The 18,590-nt window shown below is 44.0% G+C and overlaps 1 protein-coding gene across 2 annotated transcripts in view; it reads right to left on the bottom strand.

Annotated features, from left to right (window-relative positions):
• Nucleotides 1-5,699, bottom strand: part of frmd4bb (FERM domain containing 4Bb) — a 335,203-nt gene extending 329,504 nt beyond the window's left edge. For both annotated transcript variants that reach the window (XM_069937083.1, XM_069937082.1), the window contains exon 1: nt 5,474-5,699. The gene's annotated coding sequence lies outside the window, so the exon portion shown is untranslated. The remainder of the gene's footprint in view (nt 1-5,473) is intronic.
• Nucleotides 5,700-18,590: the final 12,891 nt, after the last annotated feature.

Below are 18,590 nucleotides of genomic sequence, written 5' to 3'. Positions count from 1 at the left end.
ATGGCAAGTTAAACAATAAAATTTCAGATGCTGGGGTTAAGTCCAAAACACAAATGTGCTGGGGAAACTCAGCAGGTCATGCAGAATCCATGGGAAGTTAAAAAAAATGCTTCAGGTCAGAGCCCCTCTTCAGAATCAGGTATGTGAAGAACCGATAGCTGAACACTTGGATCCAGCAGAGGATGAAGAGCAGGAGAGGTCCAGAGTTGTGGTAACGAGAAGGCTGGGGTCTATTGGTATCTGCACATGGATGGTCTGTAGATTTGGTAAGAGAAGCGAAGGAAGTTTTTTGACTGATTTCTTTGTAATGCAAATCACAGCAATTGCATGCAGTGACCAGAAAACTGGAAAATTTTCTTTTCAGGAATTTAACATTCATTTAACATTCACTTTTCATTGGACTGTTGCATGGACTAATTTTTGTGAAAATAAACCTGAACCAACTACAACAGCACCAACAATCTCCAATTAGGCCAACCTGCAGGTTTAGAAAACATCGAGTTTGTATTATAGCCTCACACTCTGCTAATGAATGTTATATTAAAAAATCCTGTTGTGGTCTCCACTAGATCAGAGAGACTGGACGCAGACTGAGAGATCGCTTCATGGATCACTTCAGTTCTGTTTGCCGCAATAGTGGGGATCTCCCAGTTTTATCTATTTCAATTTCTCGCCCCATTCCTTTGCTCACATCTGCACATGGTTTCGTGGCTGCCAGACGGAGGAACAACACCTCATATTCCATCTGGGCAGCCTCCAACCTGATTGCATTAACATTGACTTCTCCAGTTTGCATTAGCCCACCCACCATTTATCCCCATGTCTCTTTTCCTCTTGCTGTGTGTCTCTCTCTTCCTTTTTCCCTGTCCTCTTTCCCCCACCTCTACAATCACAGAACCAACCCCCCAGTCCCCCAAATCAATTCTCACCTTTCCTCTCTCCAGTCCTCCTATCCATATACAATTAACACTTTTTGTCTGTTGGTCTGGACTCCTTTCCCTGCCGGTTCTTCCCTCTTGGCCCCCACCCCCAATCTTTTAATACAGGCCTGGCTGCTTTTTATTCTTACCTTGAAGAAGGGCTCAGTCCCAAAACATTGATTATAAATCTTTACCTCCTATGGTCGCTTTGAGACCTGCTGAGTTCCCCAGCATTTGTTTCTTTAAAAAAAATTAGGAAGATATATCTGCCCCAAGGTTAAAAGTAGCTGATCCCACAACATCAGATCTGTAGCACTGCTGGGATCTCTCCCTTCCATCTCAACCACTCCTGGATACCCAGCCAAACCCAGCCTTGTACTTTTCTGGATTGGAGCAATGAAATGCCATGCACCATGGAATACATAATGCAAAAAAAATACAGCAGAGATATGAATAAATGGAATGATTTAAACTGTTTTTCTGGAAAGGAAGGCAGCTAACAACTTCTGCAAATTACTGCAAAAAACACAACCTGTAATCTTGCCCATCTTGAATATAGCCTCACTTGAATGAACCTCACTGTCATTTAAGTAGGGTGTCATTGACAGGTAGACAATTATGTGCTGAAGCAAACAATTATGGAGTTTGTAAACCAATCCACTGTGTAATGTTCAGATGCAAAATTAAAAGGGCAACACATAAGAAACCGGTTTCAAAACATAGAAGGCTGAGAGGGGATTTGATAGAGGTGTTTAAGATAATGAGAGGGATAGATAGAGTTGTGGAAAGGCTTTCCCCATTGAGAGTAGGAGAGATGGATACAAGAGGTCATGGGTTGAGAGTTGACGGGCAAAGGTTTAGGAGTAACATGAGGGGGAACTTCTTTACTCAGAGAGTGGTTACTGTGTGGAATGTGCTTCCGGGAAAGGTGGTGGAGGCAGGGTCAATTTTGTCATTTAAGAAAGAGTTGGGAGTAGATGGATGGGAGGGGGATGGAGGGATATGGGCAAAGTGCTGGTAAGTGGGATTAGAGGAGGGTACTTGGATCAGTGCGGACTAGAAGGGCCAAATTGGCCTGTTTCCGTGCTGTAATTGTTATATGGTTATATCCAGATCCATGGCCTTAGAAGGTCAGCCAGCCTCTCCAGCTGTTGGTCTTGGCAAAACTGTCAGCACCTTGAAAAAGACATTGCACAATATTTTCTGGAGTAGATTGCAATAGAAAATGTTCAGTTTTGCTCATGTACAGTCTTCTATAACCTGTCTCCCATCAATGGTGCACAATTTAGAGCTGATAACCTTGTCAGCTATGCTTGACAGAGTTATGGATTTCTCTCAGCCCCGAGACCAACATCTGAACTAACGTGTGCAATTGATCAGTGTCGTTACAAACAGAAGAAATAATATGAGGCATTTACAATATTTTCCTCCATACAAAAGTCCATTATGTACCTTGCAAAAACTTCATTCGTTGAAACTATATTGTTTACCTCCCATCCTGCCTTCACTGCTTTGAACTAGCTCCCAGGTTTCCTTGGCTCAAAATTAAACATTCACATCATTTTGTTTCACATGATTCCAATCCCCATTTGTTCTCTCAGGGTTGCCCCTTTCTAATTCTACAACTTTCTCTGGGTATACAACACCCCCTTCCAAATTGCATAATCTTAATTCTAATCCCTTGTGTAACCCCATCAACAGCAGTTGTATCTTCAGATACCAGTTCTCCCATTTAACCCTTTGCATATCCTCCTTAGTTGTCTCCACCTTGCTTGCACATGCTTACATTTCCTTTTTTCTCTGTGAAGCAGCAACATTGATCTGGTGTAAGGTGACAGGCAACTCTAGGTCTATTCTCTCAATGAAATGTGCCATTTCAATTGAAAAAGACAAGGCACACAGCCCTTTTTCTGCACACCTGTGCAGAGGAAAGAAATGACAAGCTTCTACCTCATTTTCAAAACACAACCAAAGCCAATGGAAACTACACAACACAGAATGCCTCAGGGAACTGATCACAACCTGGTTCCAGAGCATCACAACATGTTAGTCATACACTGCAGTAGATTTAATTGCATCTTTACCTCCTGGTATTGACATCCATCAAGGCCTGCTCAATTTACCAAATGGGAATTAACATCTCACAAAAACACATTTAAGTACAGATTCATTTTCTTCAGTGTACATGAACATTTACACAAGATACAGATGGCCCGATTTTTATTGAAGTTCAATTTTCTCTATGTGCTTCTGGTTAAATGTTCTGTACTGACATGGCAAGGATTATTGAATTAACCGAGATAATGGGATACACTAGCTCTCAAGCTCGAGACTCTACAGTTGTATCCTCCCACAAGGAAAATATTTGTCACTGATCCAAGTAGATTCTTAGGTCAACCCTCAGCCTGGCAGACATCAAGAACTCAACAGCATGGAAAACTATGTCTGAATTCACACACTGGCACTGTGTTATTTAATGATGACACTTCAATTCCCTGCACAACACCAATATTTCTAAGAAGTCTGTTTTCAATATACATAGACTGTGTTTCATCTCTTAATGAAGAGCTTGCAGAAATTGATTTTTAATATTTCTCTTTCTAGGTCTTCTATACATTCCAAAATAAAGGCAAAAAAAAAGTAACATGTCAGACTAGACATTCCTGTTACTGAATTTAGCAGATGAAATACTTGTTTCATTGGCTGGGACTATATCCATGTTTTCACGGAGACACACAAATAAAAACGCCATTAAAATATAGGATGAATAAGTTTAATCACCAAAAAAAAGCATCTCACATTTGACAGCCAGCATCAAGACCAATCATTTCCAGGATTTTGTAGAAATCCTTTGTTTTTCAAATTTATCCCAGTCTCCTGTAAAGCTACCCTGAACACTTCACAGCAGAATGATTAATGGCCATCTTCCACACTATGGAAGATTTCAAGACAAGCAAATAAACAATCCACCAGTCTTATTGCTATGCTGTGTAAGGTTCTTTGGAACAGCATGAATAATTAAAAAAAAACCAAAGTGGTAGAAACTCTTCTTTACATTCTATTTTAATTACTGGTTGATATTACTTTCAAACAACATTATAATGAGATACTTTATGTTTCATGGGACCATTATTTTTTAAATAGGGAAGAAACACAAAGCAGCAACATTTCACAGGATAATTAAAATTATGCACTTATACACATCTGAAAGCTATCAACCTTGCTGGAGTTTTTGCATCTATCCAGAAAGAAGCCTGTAACGTACATGGAAAAGCAGGGATCTGCTGGAATAGTCTGATACCACAGTTGGAAAGGCGCCTCCTTTAACGGACAAGCCCTAAAGACTTGCAATGTAAATGAAAAGAGGTAATAATCATCAGTGCTGTATAAACTATAACTTCCATCCAGCTTAAATGGAGTCTGGGTGGAAATACAAATAGGGACAACACATTTCTTTGACATAACCCAACATACATCTCGCTCAAAGATCCCGTGAACTCTCCAAATGAGTCCCTTATACGCAGCTTTGTTCTTTGTTGGTTTACGTCTAACCCTTCATGATTAAAATCAGCTGGACCATGAAGAGGATTTTATGATGCCTCAGTAAAAAAGAACAAAATCAAGTTGTTAGCAGCTCAAATAGGGTTCTCCAATTGATCTGACAGGTGCTTGTTACAAAATGGAATTGTAAATGCGTGAAGTTTCATTGAGATTGGCAATTAAGCCAATTCATTCCTTCATTCGTATTCCTTGGAACAGCAATAATAATCGCAGCCTGGAGCAGACAAGTATCTGAATTTTCTCAGCATACATGGTTTCTTTCAAGAAAACCATTGAGATAGCTCTTATTTATATTAGTCTGTATAAAATGAGCGGCTTCACATTATTAAAGCGAGCTAACCTTTCCTTAAAAATTTAATAAGATGAATTTAAATGAATAAATTAACACCAATTTTGGATTCACCGCCAGCCCTGTTCGAGGGCAGTTGCACCACCCCAAGTTTAGCTCCATCAGTTTAATCACAGTCTTCACGCTGAAGAGGCGATCCGGTTACCCTCTCGGGCTAAATCAACCACTCATAAAATCTCCACCTAGACGGGAATCTTGAACCCACGCCATCAGAGGGAATTTTTAAAAAAAATTATATCCAGATAAATGTCAATGAAGGTTTCCTGCATTGTACACGGCGCGATTTGTTGCAAAAATTGTATCAAGTAACAAAGACAAGGTGATTATGTAGCTGTACAACAGATTTAAATATCCGTGGATGAAAAGCTGGCCTTTTGTAGCGAAAGGAGCTTTTTCTAGATAGAGACCACAGGCAAACAGAACTTTAAGGCAGAAGTGTTATCCATTGTTTCAGTTCTAAGGTTACTGCTGACTAGACAGTTTAGTACCTCAGTCGGCCACAGCTGCAGAGCGGTGAGTGGGTCATTCATTGTCCACAGCTTGACGTACGGACACAATTCATACTGCAAAGTGAGTGCTTTCCGCAGATTCAAAATGTAACAGAGAAACGCCCTGCGAAAATGCATCCAGAGAAACAGCTCACCTTTCACTCGGGATCCGTCTTCACCGGGCAGCTTGCTTTTTGTATTGCTTTCGTGATAGAACAGAGCACAAAACCCTCTGCTAATCCTTCACTCTCTCGTCCTTCCCGGCACGTGAGCCTCCAGCTTAATTGTCCCCTCTGGTTTTTTTTTTAAGTCAGGAAGCTGTCTCTGCATATCCAGGCTGTTTACACTCTCCCACCGCCCCACCACGCCTCGCAGCCTCTGCTTTGCCTTTGCAAACACACAACCCCCTGCAGCTGCTGCCAGTGTGACATTACTGCCTCCTCGCAAGCTGATGGAGTACAATGAGGCAAGGGAGGTCCCTAGTGGTAGCAAGGACTCCCTCACATCAGGCACAGGCACCCACGGCCAGCGAGCCCGGAATGTGCCTCAGATCTGTAAATGCATAATAAATAGAGCGGTCGTTCGATTGGTAGCAACAGCATCAACCCTTGCTTTCGTTGAATGTGACTAACTGATGATATTAATGTGATTGAGCTTTGTTCTTCAGTAACGATATTCAATATGACTTTGATTCTCATCAGTCAGCCAGAATGCTAATTGGTTGGCTTAGCCCTAACTGATACCCATTAGGGTAGGTCAATTGAAAACCAATGAGAGGATTGAAGAGTTGGGATAGGACGAGGTTGAGCTATTTCCTCTCACTCGCCGACTCTCCTGGAAATAGTTTTTTTCAGAATCATAATTGAATGTATCTCCATCCTCAACATTCATTGGAATGACTTCATCACCAACATCGAAGTACTCGAGCTGGCAGAGTCCGCAAGCATCGAATCCATGCTGCTGAAGACCCAACTGCGCTGGGTGGGTCACGTCTCCAGAATGGAGGACCATCGCCTTCCCAAGATCGTGTTCTATGGCGAGCTCTCCACTGGCCACCGAGACAGAGGTGCAGCAAAGAAGAGGTTCAAGGACTGCTTAAAGAAATCTCTTGGTGCCTGCCACATTGACCACCGCCAGTGGGCTGATATCGCCTCCAACCGTGCATCTTGGCGCCTCACAGTTCGGCGGGCAGTAACCTCCTTTGAAGAAGACCGCAGAGCCCACCTCACTGACAAAAGACAAAGGAGTAAAAACCCAACACCCAACCCCAACCCACCAATTTTCCCTTGCAACCACTGCAACTGTGCCTGCCTGTCCCGCATCGGACTTGTCAGTCACCAACGAGCCTGCAGCAGACGTGGACATACCCCTCCATAAATCTTAATCCATGAAGCCAAGCCAAAGAAGAGTTGAATGTATCATATTGTACACCTAATAAATAATGACAGTAATTTGGCACATTAACTCTAATTTACTTACATACAACACAAGATTTCATAAAATGAATTGAACACATTTGAGTAACATTTTAGAACTGTTGACGTTTGTTTGGGGACCCTTCATGTTTCTCTTGATATTCTGGATCAATTAGAACAGAAGACCCCCCCCCACCAAAAAAAAAAGGTTAAGGAGATAAGCACTGTGCCTGGAAGGAGAAGATAGAGGAAAGGAAGTTAGGGGAGCTGGAGAGGAATTCCGGGGAGAGAGTCTTGGCTGTTGAAGTCACGTCTGCCAATTGTAGAGCAATTAACATCAATGGTAGTCAAGAAAGGAAAATTAGTGTAAAGATGGTGGAAGATATCAGGAGTGGAAAAGATTATAGTACCAGGGAATGGGTCAGGAAGGATTTGAAATTGTGAATAAAATGTTTTGAAATCAACACATTGTCCAACTAATGATAGCAAATACAAGGATACTATGTAAATATGAGCAAGGGCTTGGGCTGTGGAGTTTTGGATATGGGTTATGATGATCAACGAGGATTATATTGGAGTAAAGCCAAGGGAGAGCATAGAGTTGAGGCTGGGATAGAATGGTCACAGAGATGGAAATAGAGGTTATTACTTGTATAGAGGACAGAGGGTTGGAACTTCTTTCCTGGGCCATTCAGGGGTTGAGTGAAATGAGTGAATGATTGAGTGAGTGAGTGACAAGGCTGAGCAATAGAGCTGACGCCATTCTCACACTGTTCTGGTGCGAGAATGCTCCTGCTGAATGACTATCCGACTCACCAGCCTTAATGCCTGCTTGTTTGATTGCCCAATCAACCACTCTGCTGGCTGGCCTGCTCCCACTGGGTATCGAGTTTGTAGGTGTTTGGTATGACATCAGAATCCTGGCAAATTTCTACAGCTGTGTGGTGGAAAGTGTGCTGATCGGCTGCATCATGGTCTAGTATGGGAACACCAATACCCCTGAGTGTAAAGCCCTCCAAAATGTAGTGGACACAGCCCAGGTCATTACGGGCAAAACCGTCCCCACTATTGAGTACATCTCCAGGGAATGCTGCCATCAGAGGGCAGCAGTAATCATCAGGGACCCATACCATCCAGTGCACGCTCTCACTGCTGCCATCAGGAAAGAGGTTCAAGAACAGCTACTACCCCTCCTTCATCAGACTCCTCAACAACAAACTCAATCAGGGACTCATTTAACGACTCTTACTTGTGCATTTTATTGATTGTCTTTGGTCTCCCTATATTGCAAAGTCAGTTTGATTACTTTTGGTATCTGTTTATAGTTCTTCATTTACATGCTTAAGCTGTGTACAGTTTATTTTTTGCACTACCAATTAAAAAGGATGAGGTGAGGATGAGGGAGAAGAAGGGGAGAAACAAAGGTTAGGTGGTAAGAGACCCCAACCTTTTTATCAGGCATCTGGCTGATTTACGGTATTCCTGAAGAAGGACTCAGGCCCGAAAAGTTGACAGTCTTTTTACTTTCACTGGGGATGCTTCGTGACCACACTTTAGTGTCCTGCGCTAGAAGTCTGAAGTAGACACAACCTTGAGCCCCAGTTCACCACCAAACAACACATGGAGTGGCCACAGAAGCCACAGGGGGCAGCAAGATCCACATGCACTCGATGTGTGTGAAGGAATTGTTTTACTTCTCTTTTGTTTCATCAATGGTGTGGCAATTTGGCCCACTTTGTTTGTATTTGCAAGTCAAACAGAGAAAAGGGTTTCACTGCATTTGTGCCTGGGAATAAAGAGAATATATTGGTTAAATCAGTCAGGTGCAGATTGTTTCTCCGAAAAGAGTTCCAGATAATAGGAAAGGACATCTGTTCTATACTGCATGAGCAGGGAGATAGATCTTTCACCCACCAAACCTGGGCCTCCCATTTTTTTATTTCCCCACATTCCATCAGCTCATTTTATTTTCTCCCACTTAGCTACATAGGAAGGGGAATGAGCGTAACCAATTAACCTACAAACCTTATATCTTTGGGATGTGGGAGAAAACTAAAGCAGGAGGAGAATCAGGAGAAGAGGGTATGGGGACACCAATACCCCTGAGCGTCAAGCCCTGAAACAGGTAGTGGATACAGCCAAGGGCATCACAGGCATCTATCGAGAACATCTACAGGCAATGCTGCTGTCAGAGAGCAGCAGCAATCATCAAGGATCCATATCACCCAGCACACACTTTGTTCTCACTGCTACCATCAGGAAAGAGGTATAGGCGCCACATGTGTTGCACCATCAGGTTTAGGACCAGCTGCTACCCCTCCAGCATCAGACTCCTCAAGAAGAATTTCAATCAGGGACTTATTTAAGGACTCTTACTTTTGCACTTCATTGATTTTTTTTTTGAACAGTCAGTTTGTTTACATTTCTTTTTTGTTTACATGTGTACACTGAGTCCAGTTTTTTTTTTGCACTAACAATAAGTGGCAATTCTGCCGTGCCTGCAGGAAACCTAATCTCAGGATTGTATATGATGTCATGTCTGAAATCTGAAGCCTATGTGGTCAGAGGGAGGATGCACATACTTCACAGCACTTGAAGGGAAGATCGAAAGCAGTTCATTCCAGCTGTGAGGCAGCAACCCTACCAGCAGTGCTACTATGCTGCCAGTTGGTGTTGAAAACTTGAAGACAATGGAAGCATCAAGAGAGGTGAAGGTGAGGCATTATCAGCGTGCATGCAGTAATCAATACTGCATGCTCAAGTCACGTTACTGAGGGAAAGAGGATTTAGTTTCTCCTCCAGCACGGGCTCTATGAACTTAACTCAATAGCAGAATTGTGGTCCCTGTGATGTTGTGACCCCTGACAGGGGAGGCAGATTTAGCGGTGTAAGTAAGCTGTTGGCCCCTTCAATTGGAAATAAAGCAGGACCATTTTGGAAGCAACTTTTATGGTGTGAAAAGCTGCTGAGGCATTATTGCCAGATTCCTGCAAGTGTCTGAGCTCATTTGTAGCACCGGTGAATTAAACTTTTCAAATTCATTAGCTATTGGAAAGAGACAGTTAAAATTCTAGCTGACAGTGTATTAAAAATTCCTGATGCTGACCATACATCAAATTGGCTGGGTACTGCTAAATAATCATATTTTGGGTACACAAAAGGTTCAAAATTCACATTTATGAGGACATGAGGGGAAATGGAATTACAATCACATGCTTGTGAATTGGTGAGTAATACTGTGATGTAGAAGGAAGCCATTCAGTTCATTGGTCTATGCCAGTTCCAAGCAGATCAATCCCATCAGTCTTCCATCCCTCACCCTTATTTCTATCTGGCCCTCCATTCTATTCTAACCCCTATGCTCGATGTAGTGGCTACTGTCCTATTTTCTTGTTGTGGCTTAGAGAGCTAAGTGCGAGTCCAGTCTGCGATGCGTTTCAATCATTCTAAGATTCTGTTGTGTATTCCAAAGACTTTATTTTGTACACACATATTTCTAACAATTGAAGACATTGGTAAATAATCTTCAAACTATAGCAGTATTCTGTAGATAAACAATTGAAGGCTGTCTACAAAAAATTAGCAACCTCTCTTCAATGATGAATAACCAAACTAAAACTAATTCTATAACCACACCCCTCGTGTGCATGCGCACTGATAGCAAGGACAAAGACATATTTTAACAATACCAAATGTATATTCTGGATCCTACACTCTGTCTGACTCTTTTGTTGCTTACCTTTGTGGTCACGGACCAGATGCTGCTGCTGTTCCACTGTTCTGGTGATCCAGGTTAGATCCTCACTTCAGGTGCTGACTGTATAGAGTTTGAACAATCTCCAGTAACTTACAATAGCCAATCAATTAGCAGCATGTCTGTGGGATGTGACAAGAAGCAGGGGCACCCATAGTAAACCTACATGGCTATAGGTATGTTCTTATCAGCAGTTGCTTAGCCATTCCATCCAATATTAGGGGTATACGAGACCAGTAGGAAAGGTCACCATTAAAGCGTAATGACCAAGGACCATGTGTTCTTGTATAATGAAGTCCAATTGTGGTCCAATTCACAACAGTTAGAAGCAGGCCTCCACTCCATATCCAGGCTGAGGGAAGGGATAGCTTCACTGGTGGAATACAAATTGTCAGTGGATGTGTTGGCGAAATTTTCCGAGCAGGTTGAGAGCATTTGTTGACCATGGGTCAGCAAAGGTCAAAAATTGAGTTCATCAGATCTGAGGAGCAGCCTCAGCTGTTGGTAGCTGAGGTTTGGGTTCAGTGGAACAAGAAACACCGCAAATTAAACTCAGGAATTAAAAGCAGAAACTAGCAAAGAGCCATCCTCTCTTCTATTGTTTCCCTAAAGCCCTTGTCTATGTGTTTTGAAAGCAAGTAATACCTTCTCAATCATCTGCTGACACCAGAGGTAAGATTTTCCCCGAAAATCAATGAAACCAAATGTTTATTTGAAAGTTATATTGTAATAGAACTATACAGTCAAGTTGTATCAAATTTATATATAGATGCTATTGATTCCAGAATTGTCCAATAAACCATTTCAAGTGGCTAGATATTTGGGTGAACAAGGAGATGTCTTACCATGTAACTTGACCAATATTTACTGCATCTTCACAATTTGGAGAAGGGAAAAGCATGTGTCCATGAATGACTAATTTGCTCCAGTGAAGTGTCCACTCAACCTAAGAAAATCAGACATCCTGTTGCAAGGATTTCATGCCAACATCCTTCCTGATAGAAGCTCTGATGTAATAGGACCTTGTTCATCAAATATTTACAATATATCTAAGCTAATAAAACCAAACAAATAAAGGAGTAATGTAAATTTTGAAAGAAAAATAGTGAAATTTTTTTTAGGTACCAATTTATCATTGTTTAATGCAACTTAAATTAAGACAAAATATGATGAAATGCTGAATAAAACATTATGATTTATGATCATGTAGTTTGAGGCTGATTTCAGAACCACTTGAAATGGTTTATTAGACAATTCTGTTATGAATACCATCTATAAATAAATTTGATAATAAATGTGTGTGGGAGGGGTGGGGGTGTTAACAATATTAATGTTAGAAATTTTATCTATGGACAAAAGTCATGATTCTGTGGAAGATTGTTTTTCCTGAGGATTCAATCCAAATGTATGTTCGTTCTGTTACCTTAATAGCTAACAGAGGAAACAGTCAAACAATAGAATCCTAAAGCCATTAGTTCCTTCCCAAAGGCAGCATTGAACCTCTTCCTCTTATGTCAGTGTGGATAACATTTAACCATTCATCTAAATCTGATTTTAATTTAAATCAATGAACATGGATTGAATAAGCATGAGCATTCTCCATTATGTAATGAAAGTTCCAGGCAAAGGCCTTGCCCAACATGTTGCAGTATGGTGACATCCGTGACACAGCTCTGACTCATCTATCTAATAAGTCAGAGGTCAAGCAATAACTTTTATTTTCTTAACTTATTTAATTGAGTGATCTTTCGATAAATAATAGAATGTAATGTATGAAGATAAGATTTCTCAATTTCTTTGGATTATTTCTAATTTTAACCAAATTCACAACTTTGAAAGAGACAGTGGTGCTTGATAGTCGACTCGCCACTGCAGATGGATAGCAAGCTACTGGCTTTGTGGCATGTGCCTGATGTTCAATATTGAATAAATTAGAGCCTACAATTCATGGAACAATCAAATACATGTTCTGCCATTGCCTTGTGTAGGTGTAAAGCTCTGTGGATCTGTGGCAAGACATCTTGTCATGGGCATTTAGAAATGAATTCTGAAAGCTAATATAAATAAGATGATTTTAAGGTATGGAATTTCACACACCTTGAAGGGAAATAAAAGCTTTAGCATTTCACCTCCTTCTTTCAGCAGTGCCAATCAGAAATGTTTCTGAAATTTAATATATTAATGCTTGATATTCCAAGCATTAATATTAAAGTTTGGGTAATTGTAGCAGAAAATTTACTGATCTCATGGCTGTGAGACCCAAATGTAACCTGTCCCCACCATCATTCTGTACCTGCTTGCCCACAGATCCCATCCCAGTCACAATGCCTTCGACCTTTCCAAACATTTCCAGTCTAATATTTGTTTTACAGAACATCCATTTTCCTAATACTGGATGCAGCTTTAATATATTGATGGGTGGGGGAAATGAGGGGAGAGGGAAAGATAATAAATTAACAAATAAAGTCATGTTTTAAGAAGATAATTATTCCATGAAGATATTTATAAATGTTGGATTCAGATTTTCTAAGTGCAAATTCATCATCATCTTGTCAGTCCTGGCATGGAATAAACTTGGAATTTCTGGAGATGAGGGATTAAATAGCAATGTGAGAATGTGCTAGGATGCATCTTTTCTGAATTTTGGCTGTTGATTCCATCAGGATTTAGGGGAACTTTGGCTGGGCCCCTCAGTGCTCAGATTCCATCAGGATTTAGGGGAACTTTGGCTGGGCCCCTCAGTGCTCAGATTCCATCAAGATTTAGGGGAACTTTGGCTGGGCCCCTCAGTGCTCAGATTCCATCAGGATTTAGGGGAACTTTGGCTGGGCCCCTCAGTGTTCAGATTCCATCAGGATTTAGGGGAACTTTGGGTGGGCCCCTCAGTGCACAGAGTCCATCAGGATTTTGGGGAACTTTGGCTGGGCCCCTCAGTGTTCAGATTCCATCAGGATTTAGGGGAACTTTGGCTGGGCCCCTCAGTGCTCAGATTCCATCAGGATTTAGGGGAACTTTGGCTGGGCCCCTCAGTGTTCAGATTCCATCAGGATTTAGGGGAACTTTGGCTGGGCCCCTCAGTGCTCAGATTCCATCAGGATTTAGGGGAACTTTGGCTGGGCCCCTCAGTGTTCAGATTCCATCAGGATTTAGGGGAACTTTGGCTGGGCCCCTCAGTGTTCAGATTCCATCAGGATTTAGGGGAACTTTGGCTGGGCCCCTCAGTGCTCAGATTCCATCAGGATTTAGGGGAACTTTGGCTGGGCCCCTCAGTGCTCAGATTCCATCAGGATTTAGGGGAACTTTGGCTGGGCCCCTCAGTGCTCAGATTCCATCAGGATTTAGGGGAACTTTGGCTGGGCCCCTCAGTGTTCAGATTCCATCAGGATTTAGGGGAACTTTGGGTGGGCCCCTCAGTGCACAGAGTCCATCAGGATTTTGGGGAACTTTGGCTGGGCCCCTCAGTGTTCAGATTCCATCAGGATTTAGGGGAACTTTGGCTGGGCCCCTCAGTGCTCAGATTCCATCAGGATTTAGGGGAACTTTGGCTGGGCCCCTCAGTGTTCAGATTCCATCAGGATTTAGGGGAACTTTGGCTGGGCCCCTCAGTGCTCAGATTCCATCAGGATTTAGGGGAACTTTGGCTGGGCCCCTCAGTGTTCAGATTCCATCAGGATTTAGGGGAACTTTGGCTGGGCCCCTCAGTGCTCAGATTCCATCAGGATTTAGGGGAACTTTGGCTGGGCCCCTCAGTGTTCAGATTCCATCAGGATTTAGGGGAACTTTGGCTGGGCCCCTCAGTGCTCAGATTCCATCAGGATTTAGGGGAACTTTGGCTGGGCCCCTCAGTGTTCAGATTCCATCAGGATTTAGGGGAACTTTGGCTGGGCCCCTCAGTGCTCAGATTCCATCAAGATTTAGGGGAACTTTGGCTGGGCCCCTCAGTGCTCAGATTCCATCAGGATTTAGGGGAACTTTGGCTGGGCCCCTCAGTGTTCAGATTCCATCAGGATTTAGGGGAACTTTGGGTGGGCCCCTCAGTGCACAGAGTCCATCAGGATTTTGGGGAACTTTGGCTGGGCCCCTCAGTGTTCAGATTCCATCAGGATTTAGGGGAACTTTGGCTGGGCCCCTCAGTGCTCAGATTCCATCAGGATTTAGGGGAACTTTGGCTGGGCCCCTCAGTGTTCAGATTCCATCAGGATTTAGGGGAACTTTGGCTGGGCCCCTCAGTGCTCAGATTCCATCAGGATTTAGGGGAACTTTGGCTGGGCCCCTCAGTGTTCAGATTCCATCAGGATTTAGGGGAACTTTGGCTGGGCCCCTCAGTGTTCAGATTCCATCAGGATTTAGGGGAACTTTGGCTGGGCCCCTCAGTGCTCAGATTCCATCAGGATTTAGGGGAACTTTGGCTGGGCCCCTCAGTGCTCAGATTCCATCAGGATTTAGGGGAACTTTGGCTGGGCCCCTCAGTGCTCAGATTCCATCAGGATTTAGGGGAACTTTGGCTGGGCCCCTCAGTGTTCAGATTCCATCAGGATTTAGGGGAACTTTGGGTGGGCCCCTCAGTGCACAGAGTCCATCAGGATTTTGGGGAACTTTGGCTGGGCCCCTCAGTGTTCAGATTCCATCAGGATTTAGGGGAACTTTGGCTGGGCCCCTCAGTGCTCAGATTCCATCAGGATTTAGGGGAACTTTGGCTGGGCCCCTCAGTGTTCAGATTCCATCAGGATTTAGGGGAACTTTGGCTGGGCCCCTCAGTGCTCAGATTCCATCAGGATTTAGGGGAACTTTGGCTGGGCCCCTCAGTGTTCAGATTCCATCAGGATTTAGGGGAACTTTGGCTGGGCCCCTCAGTGCTCAGATTCCATCAGGATTTAGGGGAACTTTGGCTGGGCCCCTCAGTGTTCAGATTCCATCAGGATTTAGGGGAACTTTGGCTGGGCCCCTCAGTGCTCAGATTCCATCAGGATTTAGGGGAACTTTGGCTGGGCCGCTCAGTGTTCAGATTCCATCAGGATTTAGGGGAACTTTGGCTGGGCCCCTCAGTGCTCAGATTCCATCAGGATTTAGGGGAACTTTGGCTGGGCCCCTCAGTGTTCAGATTCCATCAGGATTTAGGGGAACTTTGGCTGGGCCCCTCAGTGTTCAGATTCCATCAGGATTTAGGGGAACTTTGGCTGGGCCCCTCAGTGTTCAGATTCCATCAGGATTTAGGGGAACTTTGGCTGGGCCCCTCAGTGCTCAGATTCCATCAGGATTTAGGGGAACTTTGGCTGGGCCCCTCAGTGCTCAGATTCCATCAGGATTTAGGGGAACTTTGGCTGGGCCCCTCAGTGTTCAGATTCCATCAGGATTTAGGGGAACTTTGGGTGGGCCCCTCAGTGCACAGAGTCCATCAGGATTTTGGGGAACTTTGGCTGGGCCCCTCAGTGTTCAGATTCCATCAGGATTTAGGGGAACTTTGGCTGGGCCCCTCAGTGCTCAGATTCCATCAGGATTTAGGGGAACTTTGGCTGGGCCCCTCAGTGTTCAGATTCCATCAGGATTTAGGGGAACTTTGGCTGGGCCCCTCAGTGCTCAGATTCCATCAGGATTTAGGGGAACTTTGGCTGGGCCCCTCAGTGTTCAGATTCCATCAGGATTTAGGGGAACTTTGGCTGGGCCCCTCAGTGTTCAGATTCCATCAGGATTTAGGGGAACTTTGGCTGGGCCCCTCAGTGCTCAGATTCCATCAGGATTTAGGGGAACTTTGGCTGGGCCCCTCAGTGCTCAGATTCCATCAGGATTTAGGGGAACTTTGGCTGGGCCCCTCAGTGTTCAGATTCCATCAGGATTTAGGGGAACTTTGGCTGGGCCCCTCAGTGTTCAGATTCCATCAGGATTTAGGGGAACTTTGGCTGGGTCCCTCAGTGCTCAGATTCCATCAGGATTTAGGGGAACTTTGGCTGGGCCCCTCAGTGCTCAGATTCCATCAGGATTTAGGGGAACTTTGGCTGGGCCCCTCAGTACTCAGATTCCATCAAGATTTAGGGGAACTTTGGCTGGGCCCCTCAGTGCTCAGATTCCATCAGGATTTAGGGGAACTTTGGCTGGGCCCCTCAGTGTTCAGATTCCATCAGGATTTAGGGGAACTTTGGGTGGGCCCCTCAGTGCACAGAGTCCATCAGGATTTTGGGGAACTTTGGCTGGGCCCCTCAGTGTTCAGATTCCATCAGGATTTAGGGGAACTTTGGCTGGGCCCCTCAGTGCTCAGATTCCATCAGGATTTAGGGGAACTTTGGCTGGGCCCCTCAGTGTTCAGATTCCATCAGGATTTAGGGGAACTTTGGCTGGGCCCCTCAGTGCTCAGATTCCATCAGGATTTAGGGGAACTTTGGCTGGGCCCCTCAGTGTTCAGATTCCATCAGGATTTAGGGGAACTTTGGCTGGGCCCCTCAGTGCTCAGATTCCATCAGGATTTAGGGGAACTTTGGCTGGGCCCCTCAGTGTTCAGATTCCATCAGGATTTAGGGGAACTTTGGCTGGGCCCCTCAGTGCTCAGATTCCATCAGGATTTAGGGGAACTTTGGCTGGGCCCCTCAGTGTTCAGATTCCATCAGGATTTAGGGGAACTTTGGCTGGGCCCCTCAGTGCTCAGATTCCATCAGGATTTAGGGGAACTTTGGCTGGGCCCCTCAGTGTTCAGATTCCATCAGGATTTAGGGGAACTTTGGCTGGGCCCCTCAGTGTTCAGATTCCATCAGGATTTAGGGGAACTTTGGCTGGGCCCCTCAGTGTTCAGATTCCATCAGGATTTAGGGGAACTTTGGCTGGGCCCCTCAGTGCTCAGATTCCATCAGGATTTAGGGGAACTTTGGCTGGGCCCCTCAGTGTTCAGATTCCATCAGGATTTAGGGGAACTTTGGCTGGGCCCCTCAGTGCTCAGATTCCATCAGGATTTAGGGGAACTTTGGCTGGGCCCCTCAGTGTTCAGATTCCATCAGGATTTAGGGGAACTTTGGCTGGGCCCCTCAGTGCTCAGATTCCATCAGGATTTAGGGGAACTTTGGCTGGGCCCCTCAGTGTTCAGATTCCATCAGGATTTAGGGGAACTTTGGCTGGGCCCCTCAGTGCTCAGATTCCATCAGGATTTAGGGGAACTTTGGCTGGGCCCCTCAGTGTTCAGATTCCATCAGGATTTAGGGGAACTTTGGCTGGGCCCCTCAGTGTTCAGATTCCATCAGGATTTAGGGGAACTTTGGCTGGGCCCCTCAGTGCTCAGATTCCATCAGGATTTAGGGGAACTTTGGCTGGGCCCCTCAGTGCTCAGACACATCATTGCGCTTACTGCTGATTCAGACTGTAATGAATTCTGGGGAGGATATTGCTCAGCACAGTGTTTGAATGATAAGGGTAGATTTTTCTCTCTGAGGTGGTAGTGAAATAACACTATAATCAATCCATTTGGAAAATTACAGAGATGCAGATGGCTACATTGTGGAGTGTGGATTTTTGGCCCTTTCATGAATTCCAGACAAGCTGGAAGAATTGAAGGATCGCTATCAGATTGCTCCTTGCAGGTTCACACTGACTTTGAATAAAATCCTTTTTTACATTGTTTGACTAGTCTCTCCACTATTTTGAAAATGTGAATCCTGTTCTTGTCTATGGAGTAAACATTAGGAGTATTTCTTCTTTCCTAAAGCGGTGAGCAAGAGTGAACAGGAAGACCCTTGATTTGTGTTGTATTAGGTGGTTCTAATTGTGGTAGCTGTATGGGTGGTACAGTTGGCCTCAGCATTCTGAAGCTAAGAAGGAGAGGACTGGTCAGGATATCCTGCTCCCAATCAAGATCCATTGAGCGATGCTGAAAAGGTTACCACTGTGTTTGTCAGATAAGGTTGGGACTGAAGATGATAGACAACAAAGGAACTCATACACTGACATTAACAAATTAAATGTCTGCCTCATGTTTACAACCTACACATGGGAAGGAGCTTAAATGGATTTTATTACAACTAAAGGAAATATGAAACAACTAAACATGATTGTAGACCAAGAACAGACTTTTTTCAAAAGCAGGTGGTTTTATTTAAACTGCAAAATAGAAAATCAACAAAAAGA

The sequence above is a fragment of the Narcine bancroftii genome, chromosome 5 (assembly GCF_036971445.1).
Source record: "Narcine bancroftii isolate sNarBan1 chromosome 5, sNarBan1.hap1, whole genome shotgun sequence".
Classification (NCBI taxonomy): Eukaryota; Metazoa; Chordata; class Chondrichthyes; order Torpediniformes; family Narcinidae; genus Narcine; species Narcine bancroftii.
The sequence above is the reverse complement of the archived record's forward strand: the minus strand, read 5'-3'. Positions and strand labels throughout refer to the sequence as shown.